Source organism: Cricetulus griseus (assembly GCF_003668045.3).
Source record: "Cricetulus griseus strain 17A/GY chromosome 1 unlocalized genomic scaffold, alternate assembly CriGri-PICRH-1.0 chr1_0, whole genome shotgun sequence".
Taxonomy (NCBI): Eukaryota; Metazoa; Chordata; class Mammalia; order Rodentia; family Cricetidae; genus Cricetulus; species Cricetulus griseus.
In genome coordinates this window covers 20,883,571-20,900,904 of record NW_023276806.1, presented here as the reverse complement: position 1 = coordinate 20,900,904, position 17,334 = coordinate 20,883,571, and the positions used below count along the sequence as shown (strand labels likewise).

At 43.2% G+C, this 17,334-nt stretch overlaps 1 long non-coding RNA gene across 3 annotated transcripts in view; it reads right to left on the bottom strand.

Annotated features, from left to right (window-relative positions):
• The window catches only part of LOC118237982, a 39,974-nt gene extending 35,614 nt beyond the window's left edge, over positions 1 to 4,360 (bottom strand). Inside the window, exon 1 of one of the 3 annotated variants that reach the window (XR_004772057.1) lies at positions 3,499 to 4,360. This is a non-coding gene — a long non-coding RNA (uncharacterized LOC118237982). The remainder of the gene's footprint in view (positions 1 to 3,498) is intronic. The other 2 variants (XR_004772055.1, XR_004772056.1) reach the window with 2 other exon arrangements.
• Positions 4,361 to 17,334: the final 12,974 nt, after the last annotated feature.

Genomic DNA, 17,334 nt, shown 5'->3' with positions numbered 1-17,334 from the left:
GGAGGAAAGGGCTTATTTGGTTTACACTTCCATATCACTGTTCACCACTGATGGAAGTCAGGACAGGAACTCAAGCAGGGCAGGAACCTGGAGGCAGGAGCTGGTGCAGAGGCCATGGAGGGTGCTGCTCACATGACTTGCTCAGTCTGCTTTCCTATAGAACCCAGGACCATCAGCTCAGCGATGGTCCCACCCACAATGGGGATGGGCCCTCCTCCATCCATCACTGATTAAGAACAGATGTAGTGGCACCTTTAATCCTAGCACTAGGGAGGCAGAGGCAGGGGGATCTCTGTGAGTTCAAGGCCACTGTGGGCTCCAGAGTCAGTTCTAGGACAGCTTCCAAAGCTACAGAGAAACCCTGTCTATAAAAACTAAAACTAAAAACAAACAAAAACAAAAAGAAAGAAAGGAAGGAAGAAAGGAAAGAAAAGAAAGAAAGGAAGAAAGGAAGAAAGAAAGAAAATGCCCTACAGGCTTGCCTACAGATGGATCTTACGGAGGCATTTTCTCAGTTGAGGTTCCCTGCTCTCAGGTGACTCTAGCTTGTGTCAAGTTGACATAAAACTAGCCAGCACACCCAGAATGAAGGTATGAATTCAACCAGACACAGATGAGACTGGCCACTTTGCTCTCACATCTCCCAGCTACCCCTTTCCTCCTATGGTTCTTATTCCCGGCTGCCCCCAACCTGGAAGCTTGGAGATGCTTGGCACTTCAGGTCCTGTCACCAAGCCCTGGTTCTAGCTCTTAGATAGACCCTGGGGTGCAGCACACTCTACCCCAACACCAAGGCTGCTGCTTCAGGTAACCCCTGGTCTCTGGTATTAACTCCCTAAGAGTTTTCTGAGTCTGAATAAAAATGGCTTGCTGAAAGGCAGGGTGCCCCCTGCCTGTAATCTCAGCACTGGAGATGCTGAGGCAGGAGGATTGCAAGCTCAGGGCTAACCTGGGTCACATCTAAAAGTCCGTCTCGAATAAAACAGAAAGCCAACGCCAGCCTGGTTAAAATGTAAACTCACTATTTTTGTACTGCTGAAAACTACTGATGGCACTTACTGGCTTTTCCCCCTGCTGCTTCAATTATGGGCTTTCATTTTATTCTTTAGTCATATCTATATCACCCAGTATTATTTTTAATGAGGTCTTTTTAAAGATGACCTTTATGATGGGGGGGGGGAAGTGTTTAAAATTCTAATAAACCAAGGTTAGCCTATAAAGGAGAACAAAGCCATCAAAGTGTGAACAAGTTTCACGTTACTGAATATGATGTGTACATATTATTAAATGGCAGCTATTAGACCTATTAGAAACTTAATTGAGGTAGCTGGCTATGGCAATGAACTCTTATAATCTCAATGCTTAGGAGTTAGAAGCAGGAAGATCAAGAATCTGAGACAAACCAGGCTTGGCTACACAGCAAGCCCAAGACAAACTTGAGCTACATGAGAAAACAAGGGGAGAGGTATTACATTGAGATTGTGTGTGTGTGTGTGTGTGTGTGTGTGTGTGTGTGTGTGTGTGTATGCATCTGGAAGTAAAAATACAGGATTGCTTTGTGGTCAAGAAACCCGTCCCTAGTAGTTAGAAAGATGAGATTTCCCGGGTGACCTGGACACTTAGTCTGTGCCTTTTGTCTTGAGTGTGTATTAGCTAGTTTGAATAACAAACTGTGTTCACCATATCTAAAATGGATATTTCTTATGAGGTCTCTCTCCTTTTCAGGCATAAGAGTCCTTTGCCCCGTAAGTATCTATAGGTTAGACCTATTTCACTTTCAGTCTCCTGACCCCACCACCTTCCAAAGGCAAGATGCGTGCCTTGTGAGATTTATTTATTTGTATATAGTGTTCTGCTGCTTATATGCCTGTAGGCCAGAAGAGGGTACCAGATCTCATTACAGGTGGTTGTGACCAGGATCTTGCTGGGAATTGAACTCAGGACCTCTGGAAAGAGCAGCCAGTGCTCTTAACTGCTGAGCCATCTCTCCAGCCCCGAGTTGTGGATTTCTATAATGGTCTCTGTCTGCTCCAAAAAGCAGTGGTGAAAACTATTATCTGTGGGTGTAAGTGTAGGTGTTTAGAATGCTTTTGGGAATTTTACTGGTTTAGGAACCTGACAGAAGTAGGTTCTGTTCTAGAGTCCAAGTAGTTGGTTAGGTTTACAGTACCAGGTGTGAGTTCCCTCCTATTGGAAAGGCCTTAAGTCCAATTAAGAGGCTATTGGTTATCTCTGAGATACATGTGCCACTATTATGCTTGGTATATTTTGCTGTGATGGTCAGTGTTGTGGGTTCAAAGGCTTTATATCTAGGTAAGCCTTTTAATTGCTTTTCCCCATTGGCAGCTTTCATAGACATTTTTAGATGCTATGAGAACTAGTCCCCAGGGAGGAAGCTTCCAGATTAGTTCCAGTGCAACTCCTCAAAATCCTATGTCTAAATTTATGGTTTCTTTAGCAATAGGGGACTTAGCTTCAAGTTCTAGGCAACCAAGAGCAACATCAATAGCCTTGTATTGCTTGGGGGGTCTCTTGTACCCCCTGACCAATGACTTGAAGGGAGATTTCCCATGCCTGGCATTGGGTTTCTATTAAGTCATCTGTAGCCTTGGGGGAGCATTATCACACCAAGGGCCATAACTTAATTTAAACTATATACATACATGATATATGTTATAGTGAGCAGAGAAAGCCTTGAGTGAATGTGTAAGGATTAGATGAAGTGTTGACATCACAGACATATAAGGATCCCAATGCCTCAGACCCCTGAGAGGGGCTTAGCCTTCCCTTGGTGATGCTCACCTGTGGGAGGGGCTTAGCCTTCCCTTGGTGATGCTTACCTGGTGTAGGGGATGCTGTAGCCACGCCTTCGAGGGCATGGTCAGGGTGAGTAGGGAAGGTTTAAGAGTGAGGGACGCTCAGGTGGTGGCCCCTTCTTTTGCTTTGTTTCAGCTCGCCTGGCTATTAAATAAATATGCAATTATGTGACTAACAATTATCATCCTGATTTCTCTAACTATATACATTTTTGCTTTCAAGGCTAACTTACTTCTCTTTACCATCTGGCTAATATTCCTGTTTCATATTTACAATTACCTGTATGTTTTACTCCAGAGTTTAACTCATTACAATTTACTACTTTATCATCTGACTGACATTTCAGTCTCACAAATACTTTGTGCACCTTCTGTTTCTTTAATGGTTAAATAACCTGCTTTACGTGTTTTCGTCAGGTGCTGGCTGACGTTTTCCTATTTATGCACCTTCTATTACCTTAAGGGTTAAATAACTCGCTTTACCTTTTTTGTCAGCTGCTGGCTGACATTTTCGTCTTATATATATTTTTGTGCACATTTCTGCTTTAAGGGTTAAATAACCCGATTTATCTTTTTTTTGTCAGCTGCTGGCTGACGTTTTCCTATTTTATATTACAAATATCTGTTTCCTATTTATACAGTTATATACAGTTTTATTCCTGACTTAACACTGTTCACTTACCACACTCGGCCACTTCTTTCTTCTTTTTCCTGCATGTGCCTCTTCTCTGGCTGGTTCGACCTCAATGACTATCTCTTTGAATTGTCCACGCCTTTGCCTTGTCCATTGCTTCTTTGGTGTCCCTTTCTTCGTGGTGTCCATGGCTTCTTCCCCCGTTCTCAGATCCTGTGTTCAGGAGCCATTTTGTCGTGGCATGTCTCAGCCCCAAGCCGTGGTATCCATGAGGTTTGGCCTGAGTGGGGGAACATGGACTTGGAAACTCCTAGCAACCAGACAGCGATAAAGACCAAACACAAGCATCTTGTCACCTTTAGAGAGCTCTCAGTTCCATGTTGCAACACTGGAGTCTCTTGTTTATTCAGCATCTTCCTATCTGTTTCCTATCCATGCTTCCCTAGCCATGAGGCCATTTTCCTCTCCTCTAGTGGTTGGGAGGGGCAAAGCCTTCCCTTGCTGATATCATCTCAGGGGGATGCAGAACCTCCCTCTTGTCTAAATGTGTGTGTTGACAGAGTATGTGGAAACTTAACCACAGCTTCCAGGGTGACTGCAAGCCTCAGTCTGCTCCCTACATGGAGCTCCTGCAAAGATGATAAACCTGCCCCCTTGTTCAGCTGTGTGTCACGAACCCTCCCCCTCGTTCAGCTGTGCACAATAGACCTGCCCCCCTTGATTACATATAACATAAGCATGCAGAGGTGCACAGCCTACCACACCCCGGCTTCTCCGTATGTGTTTCTGTGTGTCTATCCTCATCACCCTGAGGACATGCAGATTGGCAACATATGCCAAGAAAACATAAAACAAGGTTTCCTTATGACTTTTCAATAATCCTTAATTTTCTTTCTCCATCTCCCCCTCCCCTTTATTACAGTCCTTCCTCTCCCCTTCCTTAAACAGCTCCTGTCATTATTCCCATTTTCTCATTCATAGCACCTTTATCCTACTGCCTCCTGTTCTAGAGTTCCTTCTCATGTCTCCCAACCATGATCTACATCTCTCTCTCTCTCTCTGTGTGTGTGTGTGTGTGTGTGTGTGTGTGTGTGTGTGTGTGCAGTGCCATGCCATTTTTATTATCATAGTTCAGTAATATAGCATGCAATCTGGTATACTAATCCTGCCATCATTGGTGCCCTCCGCTGGATTGCTTTGGGTATCCAGGGTCTTTTGTGGTTCCATATGAATTTTAGGATTTTCCCCCTAATGCTGTGAAGATTTTGAATGGAATTTTGTTGAATCTGTGTCTAAGGGCCAGGAAAATTCCATTAGGAAATTTCCCACTCAGGCTGAACCTCTTGGCTACTGTGGCTTGGGGCTGAGACACGCCTGGCCAGGACAAATCTGTAAATTGATCCTTGTAGAATGGTCATTTTCATGATATTAATCCTATCAATTCATGATCATGGGAGGTCTTTCCATTCTCTAGTGTCTTATTCAATCTCTCTGTTCAGAGATTTAAAGTTTTTATTTAAAGGTCTTTCACTACCTTGGTTAGGTTTATTCCTAGATATTTTATTTGTTTTGAAGCTATTGTGAATGGGATTGTGTCATTATTTCTTTCTCCATGTTATTGATGTATAAGGCTACTGGATTTTGTAAGTTGACATTTTATGTTGCCACATTGCTCGAAGTGTTGATATTTCTAGAAGTTTTCTGGTGGAATTTTTGGGATCTTTTGTGTATAACATTACCTGCAAATAGGGATAATTTGATTTCTTTACCCCCCTAATTTCCTTCTCTTCTCTCTCTCTCTCTCTCTTTTTTTCTTTTTCCAGAGAGGGTTTCTCTGTGTAGCTTTGGAGCATATTCTGGCATTTGCTCTGTAGACCAGGCTGGTCTCGCACTCACAGAGATCTGCCTGTCTCTGCCTCCCGAGTGCTGGGATTAAAGGCATTCTTCTCTTGTCGTATTTATTTGGCTAGTATTTCAAGAATTGTATTGAAAAGAAGTGGGGAGGATAGCCTCATCATGTTCCTGATTTTAATGGCATTGCTTAGAGTTGTTCTCCATTTAGGATGATGTTGGCCATGAGTTGGCCATAATACCCTTTATTATGTTGAGGTATGTTCCTTCCATTTCTTGTCTCTCTGGGACCTTTATCATAAAGATATACTAAATTCTGCCAAAGGCCTTTCTTGCATCTATTGAGATGATCATGTGATTTTTCTTCAATAGTATGCTTTTTATAAAATTGAGTGCTCCAGTGTTAGGTACATATATGTTTAGGGTTGTAATGTCTTCTTGGTTAATTGCTCCCTTGATTAAAATGAAGTTTTGATTTTTATCTCTTCTGATTTGTTTTCTTAAAGTCAGATATCAGGACAATGATTGGAAAGCTGAGGACATTAATATTTCCAGTTATTATTAAAGGGCTGTGTTGATTGCCATAATTTTGTTTTCTTTTTTTCAGTTTGTGTTTTTAGACTATTTTGTATTTCAATGATTATGACTTCATTTATTTTCTTCCTATAGCTTTTGTTTTGTTTTGTTTTGTTTTTTGTTTTTCGAGACAGGGTTTCTCTGTGGCTTTGGAGGCTGTCCTGGAACTAGCTCATGTAGAACAAGGTTGGTCTCGAACTCACAGAGATCCTCTGCCTCTGCCTCTGAGTGCCGGGATTAAAGGCATGCACCACCACCGCCTGGTCTTCCTATAGTCTTTTAGCCATTCTTTTTCTTCTCTTTAATACAAAGTAGTGCTTCCAGTATTCTCTGTGCTGGACATGAATTGTTTCAGCCTGTTTATATCAGGGAACAAATTTTATTTCTCCTTCAGCTACAGCAGATAATTTTGCTAAGTACAGTAGTCCTGGTTAGCATCCATGGGACTAATGGTATGGACTGCCACTGCCCAGATCTTAAATGGTTTTAATGGAAGAGATAAACACCAACTATAACACAGTATCTGTCAATAAATTAGCACCTCTATTATAACAGCTAGGGAGGAACTGGAGATTTGGAGGTGTAGCTTATTCAAAATACAAGGGAACTCAAAGAACAGTCTGCTTGTTGCATATTAATGAGGATGGAGCCTGCAGTGAACAGTCTTTGGGGTATGTGTGGTTTTTTGGTAAGATGTCTAATTCTCACCTTCCTCATGACCCCAGCCCTGGCCCCAACATCCACCCCTCCCCTAAGCTTCATCCTGGATGCAGGAGATGGCAGGGACTGAGAATCTGGGTTGAGGTGAGACAGCTGTTTTGCATAATTACTTGGTAATTTGGGAAAGCTGAACATTTAATCACTTTTGGGCCAACTCAAAATACCCCCATTCAAAACACATGCATCTAAGCAGCAGCTTGCAAGTGCCAGGCCTCAGTGGTCTTATTCCTTCTGGCTCCATCCCCTTATGTCTCCATCTGGTCCCCTGAGAGAGTTCCGTGAGATGCAGGCTGGATCTGAGGACCTCATCTGAAGTCCTTCTGGCTCCTCCCCTCACAGGCTCCCAGATCCAGTCATACCAGGATGACAGTTCTCCCATAGCCCATGAGTCATGTCTGCCTGCTTGCCTTTCTTGCTTGCCCCCCAGCTCACCCAGCTGCCCACCTGCCTGCTTACTGTCTTTGAAAACCCCTTCCTCTGCTCGGAAGCCCCTCCTCCTCATCGCCTTGAGTGGTTTCCTCCTGGAAGGACTCCTGTGTGCCAAGAAGGAGTTGGTTAGGAATTTCCTGTCCTGGAAGGCAGAGTTTTGATTCCCTAACCTCACACTCACAGAGTGGAATTGTTCTCATATTTGTCTGTCTCTGTCACCAGGCCTCACAGGCCTCTCTCAGCCTCAGTGTAGGATATGTCTTCTTTATCTTTATAGTGGTCATACTTGGTATAGGTCATCCCAGGGCAATCATCCAATAGATGCCAAGTGAAAGAACGGATTCATGAGTAAACAAATGAACAATAAATTGGGCAGAATGCTAGGGCTTTTTTTTTCTTCTTCAAAGATATACAGTTCATTTGTGTGAAATGTCTAGTTGCTTTAGCTTTCTGCTACTGTGAGTTTCTTGTCAACTTGACACAAGTCAGGGTCATTGGGGAAGAAGGAACTTCAAGTGAGAAATTACCCTCCTTGAATTGGCTGCAGGCAAGTCTGAGGCAGGGGCATTTTCTTGATTAGTGATAGATGTGGGAAGGCCCAGTTCTGTGGGCAATGCCACCACTAACTGGCAGGGTTCTCTAAGAAAGCAGGCTGAATAAGCCACAGGGAGCAAGCCAGTAGGCAGCATTCCTCCCCTGTGTTTCCTCAGTGATGGACTGTGATCAGGCTATGGAAGCCAAGTCCTTCCTGAATTGCTTTTGGTCATGATCTTCATCACTGTAATAGAAACCTAACTAAATCGTCTGCCTTCCACACACGAAGTGAAGTTTGTGGCTGGGCAGTGGTGTTGCACATCTTTGATCCCAGCACTTGGGAGGCAGAGGCAAAAGGATCTTTGAGTTTGAGGTCAGTCTGGTCTATAGAGATCGAGTTCCAGGACAGCCAGAGCTTTACAGAGAAACCCTGTCTCAAAACAAGAACAAAACCAAAACCAAAACCAAAACCAACCAAACCAACCAAACAAAACCCCAAAAAACTATTCTTGGTCTCCATTTTCTAGCCTGAGTATGTTCACAAGTATTTGTTGAGCATTTCTTCTGTCAGCGACTGATCTAATGCTAGCGCTCACACTAAACCAAATAGGCAAAACACTGTCCTTGCTGAGTCTGTAATCGTTGTGTGACATTCAGCAAACTGCCTCACAGTGGCTGAGAAGGCTCAGTGGGCAAACCATTGCTTCATAAGCATGGAGTTCTGAGTTAGAGCGCAGTTTCCATGTGCTCCGGCAGGCTCGCTGTGGGGCACCTGTAAACCACTGCTGGCCAGGCAGAGACACCAGATCACTGGCCTGCTGACCGGCAACCTATCCTATTCAGTGAGCCCCAGGTCCCCGTGAGAAACTGTTGTGGAGTCATCTTTTTGTGCACGGTGAAGATGTGCCCTTGCCAAGTCAACTTCTGATTGGTTTACTAAAGAGCTGAAAGGCCAATAGCTAGGCAGGAAGAAGTTAGGCGGGACTTCCGGGCAGAGAGAAAAGCAGACGAGATGAATCTAGGCGGGGAGAGATGCCAGAGGACACAGAGAGGAAACTTGACATGCAGGGGGAGAGGTAAAAAGCCATAAAATAAAACATAGATTAATATAAATGGGTTGATTTAAACTGTAACAACTACTTAGAAATAAGCCTAAACTAAGGCTGAGCTTCCATAATTAGTAAGAAGTCTCTCTGTGTCATTATTTGGGAGCTGGCTGGTGGGACAGAAAGACTCGTTACAAGGAACCCTATCTAAAAAAGAATGTGGAGGATCCCAAGAATCAGCCACTGAGAACAACCTCTGGCTCCCAAGCACACACACATACACCTGCACACTCGCAGGGACACACGCACACACACCCACACCCACACCCACACCCACACACACACACACACACACACACACACCCCACCCAGAGAGAGAAGAGAGAGAGAGAGAGAGAGAGAGAGAGAGAGAGAGAGAGAGAGAGAGAGAGAGATCAGTAGGGGTAGAGGCTGTGATCGAAAACTCACGAAGGAAGCAGTAGGTCAGAGCTGTGATTTTTCAATGCAGTTCCCAGGAAAGGCCACGCCTAGCAGACAGAATGAGAGTGAGGACCTAAAAGCAGACACAGAAGGGACAGAGCCACCGCTGCTTGGCTCTGTAAGAAGGGAATGTGGCAGGAAGGGGATGAGGCCAGAGCAGCACCAGGGACAGAACCCAGGGGCTGTGGTAGGGACTGGCTTTTTCTCTGAGAGCTCGCTGGAGGGTTCGGAACAGAGGCCGGAAGGGGACTGCTGTGTGAGTGAGTGGCTCAAGGGTGGAGGCCAAGAGGGCTTGGAATAATTGAGTGTAAGAGGGAGAATGTACTCTTATGCAAGACGTGTTTCTTTCATCTCCTGGAAGATTGTTATGGCGTGCTTATTTTTCAGAACCACCAGCTGCTAGGAAATGATTGGACTTCATACTCAAATCTATGTGTCTGAAAGTGGGAACCACAGCTCATTCCCTTTACCCTGTGTGGTGGAGAGCCTGCACTGTCATTCCAGTTATTCCTGAGACAGGGGGAGGGGAGAATTAGAAAGACTTTGAGACTTTTAATGTAAAAAACACAGGCAGGTGATAGGGTGGATCTGAGGTATTGGATATTGATAATAAAAACACAGCCTGTCTTCCCTTCGATTGGTGGAGGACAAGCTAATTAATATATGCATGCATTTCTTAAAAGATTTAATTATGTATTTTATGTATATGGGTGTTTTGTCTGCATGTACATCAGCACACCAGGGGGGCACTGGATCCCATGGGAATGCAGTTAGAGAAGGTTGTGAACTGCCATTTGGATGCTGGGAATTGAACTCAGGACTTCTGAAAGAGCAGCCAGTGCTCTTAACCACTGAGCTATCTCTCCAGTCCAATATATGATACATCAAAGCATCTCCTGTCTAGAGTTGCTCAATAAAAGTTAGGCATTACATATGAACAGAACTTTTAGTCAGATAATTAACGAGGGCATGGCTGGGCCCTAACTGAATATGGCCATTGTCCCTGTAAGAACAGAAGGTGAAAGCATGGACACAAGCAGGCAGAACTGTGAGATGCCAGGGAAACCAGCCCTGTCAGTCCTGATGGAAGTCCTTAGATTTTCATCTCCGTAAACATGAAAAATAGCTTTCCATGATTAACCCCAAATAGGCATTATTATAATCAGGTTCCTTACATTTTAATATTTGTATTGAAATTTAGTTGCTATGTGTATACACACACACATATATATAATTGCATGTATGTAGACACAGGACAATTCTGTCGTTATAGGCATGATATTTCCAAGCATAATTCAGTAGTTTACCCTAGACTAATTTAAACTATAAATTAAAAAGTTACTTTAAATAAGTATATAACACACACACACACACACACACACACTTCAATATGTGTATTTAAATTGTGTGTGTCCATAAAGTCATTTGAGTGTGTGTTTAGAATTCTGTTTGCCTTGCAAAGTGCTCTCTCCTCTTCCCCGGATCAATATGGGCTGCTGTGCACTGATAACACAGAAACAAGGAAGGCCCCATTTAACAGTAGAGTTGATTTTCTTTCAAAACGCCTGTTTCTATCCAGATCTGACAAATAAGACTGCTCAGATGGAGGCTGTAAACATGGGATTAAAGTTTTGTATATATTTCAGGCAGTATCCCTGAAGCAGAATATTTTGATGTGACTGTTTAAAAATTACCCTGTCAGTATGTAAGAACATGCTTATTACAATCAGGCCTAACAGGCTTTTTGGAAATCCTCCTGCATGTTCTCTGGACCACATGAAGCTATACTAATAAAAGAAGGGCTTCAGAAAATGAGGCATCCTTTCAAAGTAAATGAAGGCTGGAGGCGTAGCTCAGATGGTAGAGTGTCTAGAGGGCCCTTGGTTTGATCCCTGTGGTGATATCTTGTTTGTACAAATAAAGCTTGCCTGATGTTCAGAGGGTGGAGCTAGCCACTAGTTAACCACAGAGGTCTGGAGGTTTGTACAGACAGACAGGAAGTGATAGGGCTGGGTGATGAGAGGAAGTGATAATGGGGGGAGACAGAGCTCAATCTCTTTTTGGCCAGGAAGTTGAGTAGGTAAGGTGGCTGTGGTTTTACTGCTTCGTCTCTCTGATCTTTCAGCATCTTCCCCTATATCTGACTCTGGGCTTTTATTAATAAGACCTACTAAAACTCATGTTACAGATTCCCAACATGGTGGCGTATGCCTATAATCTAAGCACATGCGAGGCTAGGGCAGGAGAATCAGGAGTTCAAGGTTATTCTTGGCTACATAGCAAATTTGATGTCATTCTGGAATAGTCCTTCTCAACAAATAACAAACACTACCAGCAACCATAGAGTTCAGCTAAGTAGTGGCCATTCTGGAGATCTTTGACAAGACAATGAAAAAGAGCAATGCCATATAGTCTAGCATTAGGACATTTTAGTGTTGGGTCAGATTGGGCACAGCAAAAGAATTCCACAGAACATAGTTCCCTGGGCACAGTCATCCCATCTCTGAGCTCTAACTGGGTTGCTGGTTTTGTGTGTTACTAACTTTAAAGGCTGAATAGTGAGTGTTTTCCTAAGTGCATCAACTTTTGTACATCTAATTTGAAATGTATAGTTTGGGGATGCTTTTTGTTTGAAATAAACATGTCACAATTTCAGCAAGTCATTTATAATCCCAGATAAAGTACCCAGACTGACTCCATAGTTATTGTCCATTTTTTTTGTGTGTGTGTTGCTCTGGGATCTAAGAGAGACTGTGTTGGACTTACTATGGTGTGCATAGTTTCTGGAACATGTGTCATAGACATGGGTCGGGTTGATTGAAAGAATTCCTGCTAATTAGGTACTTGATACAGTAATCACCTGGGATATAGTCAGGACTAGAAAATCATTCTTTATATGATTTCTTTTCTTTCCTTCCTATTTTTTTCTCAAGACAGGATTTGTTTAGCACTGGCTGTTCTGAAACTCACTCTGTAGACGAGGTTGGCCTCCAGTTCACTGAGATCTTCCTGCTCCTGCCTCCTGCTCCTGGGATTAAAGACTTCTTTATATGCTTTCTTTAACAGCCACCTTATTCTCTCCAAGAGATACCTCTGGTCTAAATTTACACCTGATCTGTCTCCATAGTTCCTTTCCCGAGTTCTGTTTTGGAAGATGTTCCCTGAACACCCACCCATTCTGCACTAGGGGTCTCATTGTCCCCAGCACTCCTGATATTTAGATGGCCGTGCTTTCCAGTAACATATCTCCAGAGCCCCACCAGATTGTCAGCTCTTAGTGTTACTAGTGGTTGCTGTCTGGACCAGGAGTTTCCAGGATCTTAGTATCTCATCCAAGGACTTAGAAAGGATACACTCCTGGGAAGGAAAGCAACAGAAAGTTTTATTAGGAACTAAGTGAAAGTTTGTTTTGGTCACATGGTCAGGAGAGTCAGCAGGCCACCTGAGTGAGAAAGTGCTTGGCAGGGGGCTGGATTATTGTTTGGGGTTTCTTTTTATGGTGTCAAGGGGAAGGAGGGGTTAGCTGCTATTTGGGTGCTTTTCTATTTTGGTTGATATATTTAAGTAATACAATCTATTTTCTATTGCGTGTGCCTTCCTATATTGCATCTAATTTTAATCATACACACCCATCAGGGATAGATAGAAGACGGGAAATGGGGGTTTCCCTAGATGTTCTCTCGAAGGACACATTTATCTTCTGTGCTTGTATCATAAACCAGTCTAGGCTGGATTGCAGCCTTTTCTTCTATACCCATATCTGCTCTGGAGTAGAAACTACCTACCAAAAGGAAGTCCTGTTAGTTCTTAGGAGCATGAACTTATTCTGTTGTCCAGAGCAGGGTATACATACAGCTTGATGCAAGTGAGTGAGGTTCTAGGTTTGTTAAGTCCAGTGTTAGAAGAGGCACGTGTACACACCATGCACACACGAGAATTACCTGTGCACTGGATGCACATAGCCCAAGCCAAGTAGAGTTCCAGATTGATAAGCTATTCTCCAGGCTTCCCTGCCTAACCAGAGGCTGAGATGTTCTGCTTAACATGGGAACCCTAGGATTAACATGCTTCTTGAAACACAGCAGGTATTCAATAGACATGTTGAGAACCTCAGTAGCTGGAGTTACAAGCATCACTGTGAGCTCCCTGACGGATGCTGGGAACTGAACTTGGGGTTCTCTGGAAGAACAGTGTGCATTCCTAACTGGTGAGCCATCAGTCTCTAGTCTACCTCCCTTTGTGATGTAACTTTTGAGAATTTATGGAGACATAGATTTGAAGGGGATTTCTTCCTCCAGCGAATTGCCCAAGCTACTCCAGACTAATGGCAGTTGAGCATATTTAAAGCTCCCCAGTGAAGGTAATGACAGAATTTAATCACCTTTGTGGCTGAGTTCTGCCTTGGGTCAAAGAAAACTCTCTTGTTGCATCCTAATCCAATTTTTTCATCTCTGTAGAGATGGAGGAAAGCCAAATAGCATCTTCCTTCAAACAAACCACCCTGTTCTTGATGAAAGTTATTAAGTCAGCCTTAGCCCTCAGCCCACAGTTTCCAAGGGGGAACTCTGCTCAGCTCTGCTCACCTTTCCCCTGGGTTTAGCCTCCATCCTCTTAATGGCTTTTGTCACTTCCCTTTGGATCTTTTCCAATTCCTCTTCAGCTCTCCAGAAATTCAGAAACCAAAGCTTGACTAACACTAATGAGGGTCTGACCAAGGTTAAATATAGAAAAAATTGTAGGTTCTCAGACTATGTGTGTCATACTCTGTCAATTCATGGCAGGGCAGAAGAATGCCATTAATGTGGACCAAAGCATCTAAAACAAGGTTGGATGAGGACTCACTCTTCTAAAAATGGCTTTAAAAAGATTTATTATACCAGTGTATAGATGTGTGTGTGTCTATATGAGTTTATACACACCACATGAATGCTAAAATTATTTTCATAGACAATATATGGAGAAGAAAACACAGCAAGGCATTTGACATGCTTATGATAAAACCATTTTAAACATTAGGTGGGAACTATCTCACATTATAAACTGTAACTTTTTCCTAGACCAACCTGCCCAAACTCTTTAAGCTCCAGTTCAGCCAAGCAGATGGTCTTGGGCTTCTGAACATGATGATGTATTTTGATACTCAAATACATTTTGTTCATTAGTGTTTTTTATTAATTCAGTTGCCTTCCAGTTCCCTCAAAATTAGTGAAACCTTCTCCATTTTAAGCATGATAAACACCATTTTTGGAAAGTCACTATTTTTTCAATTGACTTACTTTCCCTCCTTTTGGATATTTATTAAAGACCATTTTCTAGGACTGAAAAAACAAGTATTCTCAGTTCTCCAGTTTTCCTGGGAATTCATGGCAGTATAAAGGCAGAGTGAGCCCTTCCCAGCTCCTTCATGAGGAGATGGCCTGTTTTCCATGTTGTCAGCTGTTGTGTCTTTGGAAGATTGCACTCCCTAGTGAATAAGAAACAGGTTCAGAGGCCATACACACACACACACACACACACACACACACACAGGCACGCACGCACGCACGCACGCACGCACGCACGCACGCACGCACTTATGATGAAACACCATGACAAAGGCAACTTATAAAAGGAAGCATCCAACTGCACTGCTTACAGCTTCAAGAGTTAGTCTACAACCATCAAACAAGGGATATGGAGAGAGAGGAAGAGACGGAGAGAGGGACATGGAGGGAGGGAGGGAGGGAGAGAGAGAGAGAGAGAGAGAGAGAGAGAGAGAGAGAGAGAGAGAGAGAGAGAGAGAGAGTTGAGTCTGGGCCTGGTCCACCCCTATCTATACATCTCCTCCAGTAAGACCACACCTCCTAATTATTCCTAAACAGTCCACCAACTGGGAACCCCATTATTCAAGCATATGAGCCTATGGGGCCATTCTCATTCAAACACCAGAGACCATGAACCTCTGTTCTGTATAATTTCCAAATTTTACCACTAATTTTTATGTTTTGACCTCAATTTCTTTTGTCCCTCCCATGATCATCTTTGTTCCCCTAAGTCACTCTTTTTTCTTTCTTTCTTTTTTATAAAATTGTTTCCTAGGCTGGGCGTGGTGGCACATACCTTTAATTCTAGCACAAAGGAGTAGAGGCAGGAGGATGGCTGTGAATTCAAGGCCAGCCTTGTTTACATAGCAAGCTCCAAGACATTCAAGACTACATTGATGGTCCCTATCTCCAAAAAACATGATTTTCAAGTTTAAACATAAAAACATCTATCTATACACCATTGCAAAGGTTTCATTTAGGTTCATTAAATGCTTTGTATAGTTATGCTTTTTCCTTCAGGTAAATTTGATTCTGTTGAATTTAGATTTACTCCTGATCTTCCATGGTGACAGAGTACTGTCCAGGGTCTTGCATGCATTATGGTTGGGTGGTTGTCCCTAAGAACAGGAAGGAGGGGCAAGGAAAAGACAGAGGTTGGAGCACACATCACTGTAACATGTTTCCAAGGTCCAGCTACAGATACCACCACTTCAGTCTTATACCAAGTCCCCCTGGACTGTCCCCTGGAGAATCTGGGACAGAGTAGTGCATCTCTCAGCTCCAACCTCGTTATTTTAAGAACAGGGCCCAGGGGCATTATGCCCCAGACAGTTCTGGGCTGCCTATCATATTCTATTTGTTCTCTTCCACTTTTTAAATGATAGTCTAGACCTGATAAATTGTTTGTGTGACCTGTGAGCAGGTCACAGACTACAGTTGGAAGCCACTGCTCTGGGGCACTGCAGATCTGCACACACAATTCCTCAACTGGTTTGTTTCTTTCTGTGTCATAAATCAATGGACATGTGATTTGTCGCCTGCTCTCACACTGGAATTGATTTCTTATCCAGCCCCTTTCCGCCTACCAAATCTTTTTCCTTAGGCCAAGAGTATTATACTGTCAGGCCTGTTGTTTTGGGTCTATTGGCAGCATTTCTAAATCCTTCGCTACTTCATCCTAAGAAAGATGGGCTGAAAAGCCCTAAAAAAGAAGGTTCTGACTTTAGGTTCTTCAAGTTGCAAATAATGGAAATCCTGTTCGTATCTACTGGCTGTCTTAAGTACCCAGTGCACCTGTTCTTTCTAGCATTCAGCACAGGCTACCTTCATATTGGTTTATCCCACAATTGGTACCAAGATGGTTTCGGATTCTCCAGGTGTTGCCTCCAGGCACAATTGTATCCACAGGAAACAGTGATCTCTCCCTTTAAGAGACAAGCTCCCAGCTATGAACTCTCACATCCAATTGGCTGTTACCAGGTCACATACATATTCTTAAAGCAGTAGCCAGTGAGCAGAATGTTGGTACCTTTAAACAGACCAGTTTGTAAAGAAGAAAGGGAAACCTATCCAACTTAGTGAAAATCCTTAAAGTTATTCTTTTTTGTTTCTTTCTCAAGCTGGATGGGTACTTGCACTTGCTCTGCAAACACCCTATCATTGAACTAAATCTCCAACCCCTTAAAGTCATCTTCCACAAAGAAATTATAACATTTATTTAGTGTATACATGTGTACATATGCACATATATGCCACACCAGACACATGGCCATTAGAGAACAGCTTGAGGTAGTTGGTCCCCTTCACTGTGTGGGTCCCAAGGATCAAACTCAGGCCACCTGGCTTTGCAGGCAGTGTCTTTGTCTGCTGAGATACTTCCCCCATCCCAAAGTTATTTTTTTCTGCTTTTAAGCATATCCTATATGTAATTTGTCAAGGCCCTTCTACCTCAAGGCATGTTCAGAATCAGGACACCTTCGGTGGTGCCCACTGTGACTTGCACAGACATAGGGATTGATTAGTCATTTGGGCTTGGGAGCAATCCATGAATAAGAGCAACACAGCTATGCACCCTGACTAGGTAGAGATAGTCATCTGTTCAATGGTCCAGAGCTTGTGGCATGGTAGAAGTTCTGTTGACTTTTCATGAAAAAAATAGTCACAAACATTTTTAACAATAAAACCCCAGTCTATCCAGTATCTCCAGTTGCCCAAAGAATTATCCCTATTTGTCTAAGGAAGGAACCAGGCTCAACTTTGCAGTGACCTTCCCACGTCACATGGTTTCTGAAGGCCTTCTATGGGGGCATGCAGCATCTCCACGCCTCACCTTACTGTGGCCTTCTTCTAAAAGGAATGTCTGTGGCCATTATAGCAAGACTGTCACACCTTGTGTAACTAGTGCTTTTCCTTGTTTGGTTTTTGAGACAGGGGTTCTCTGTATA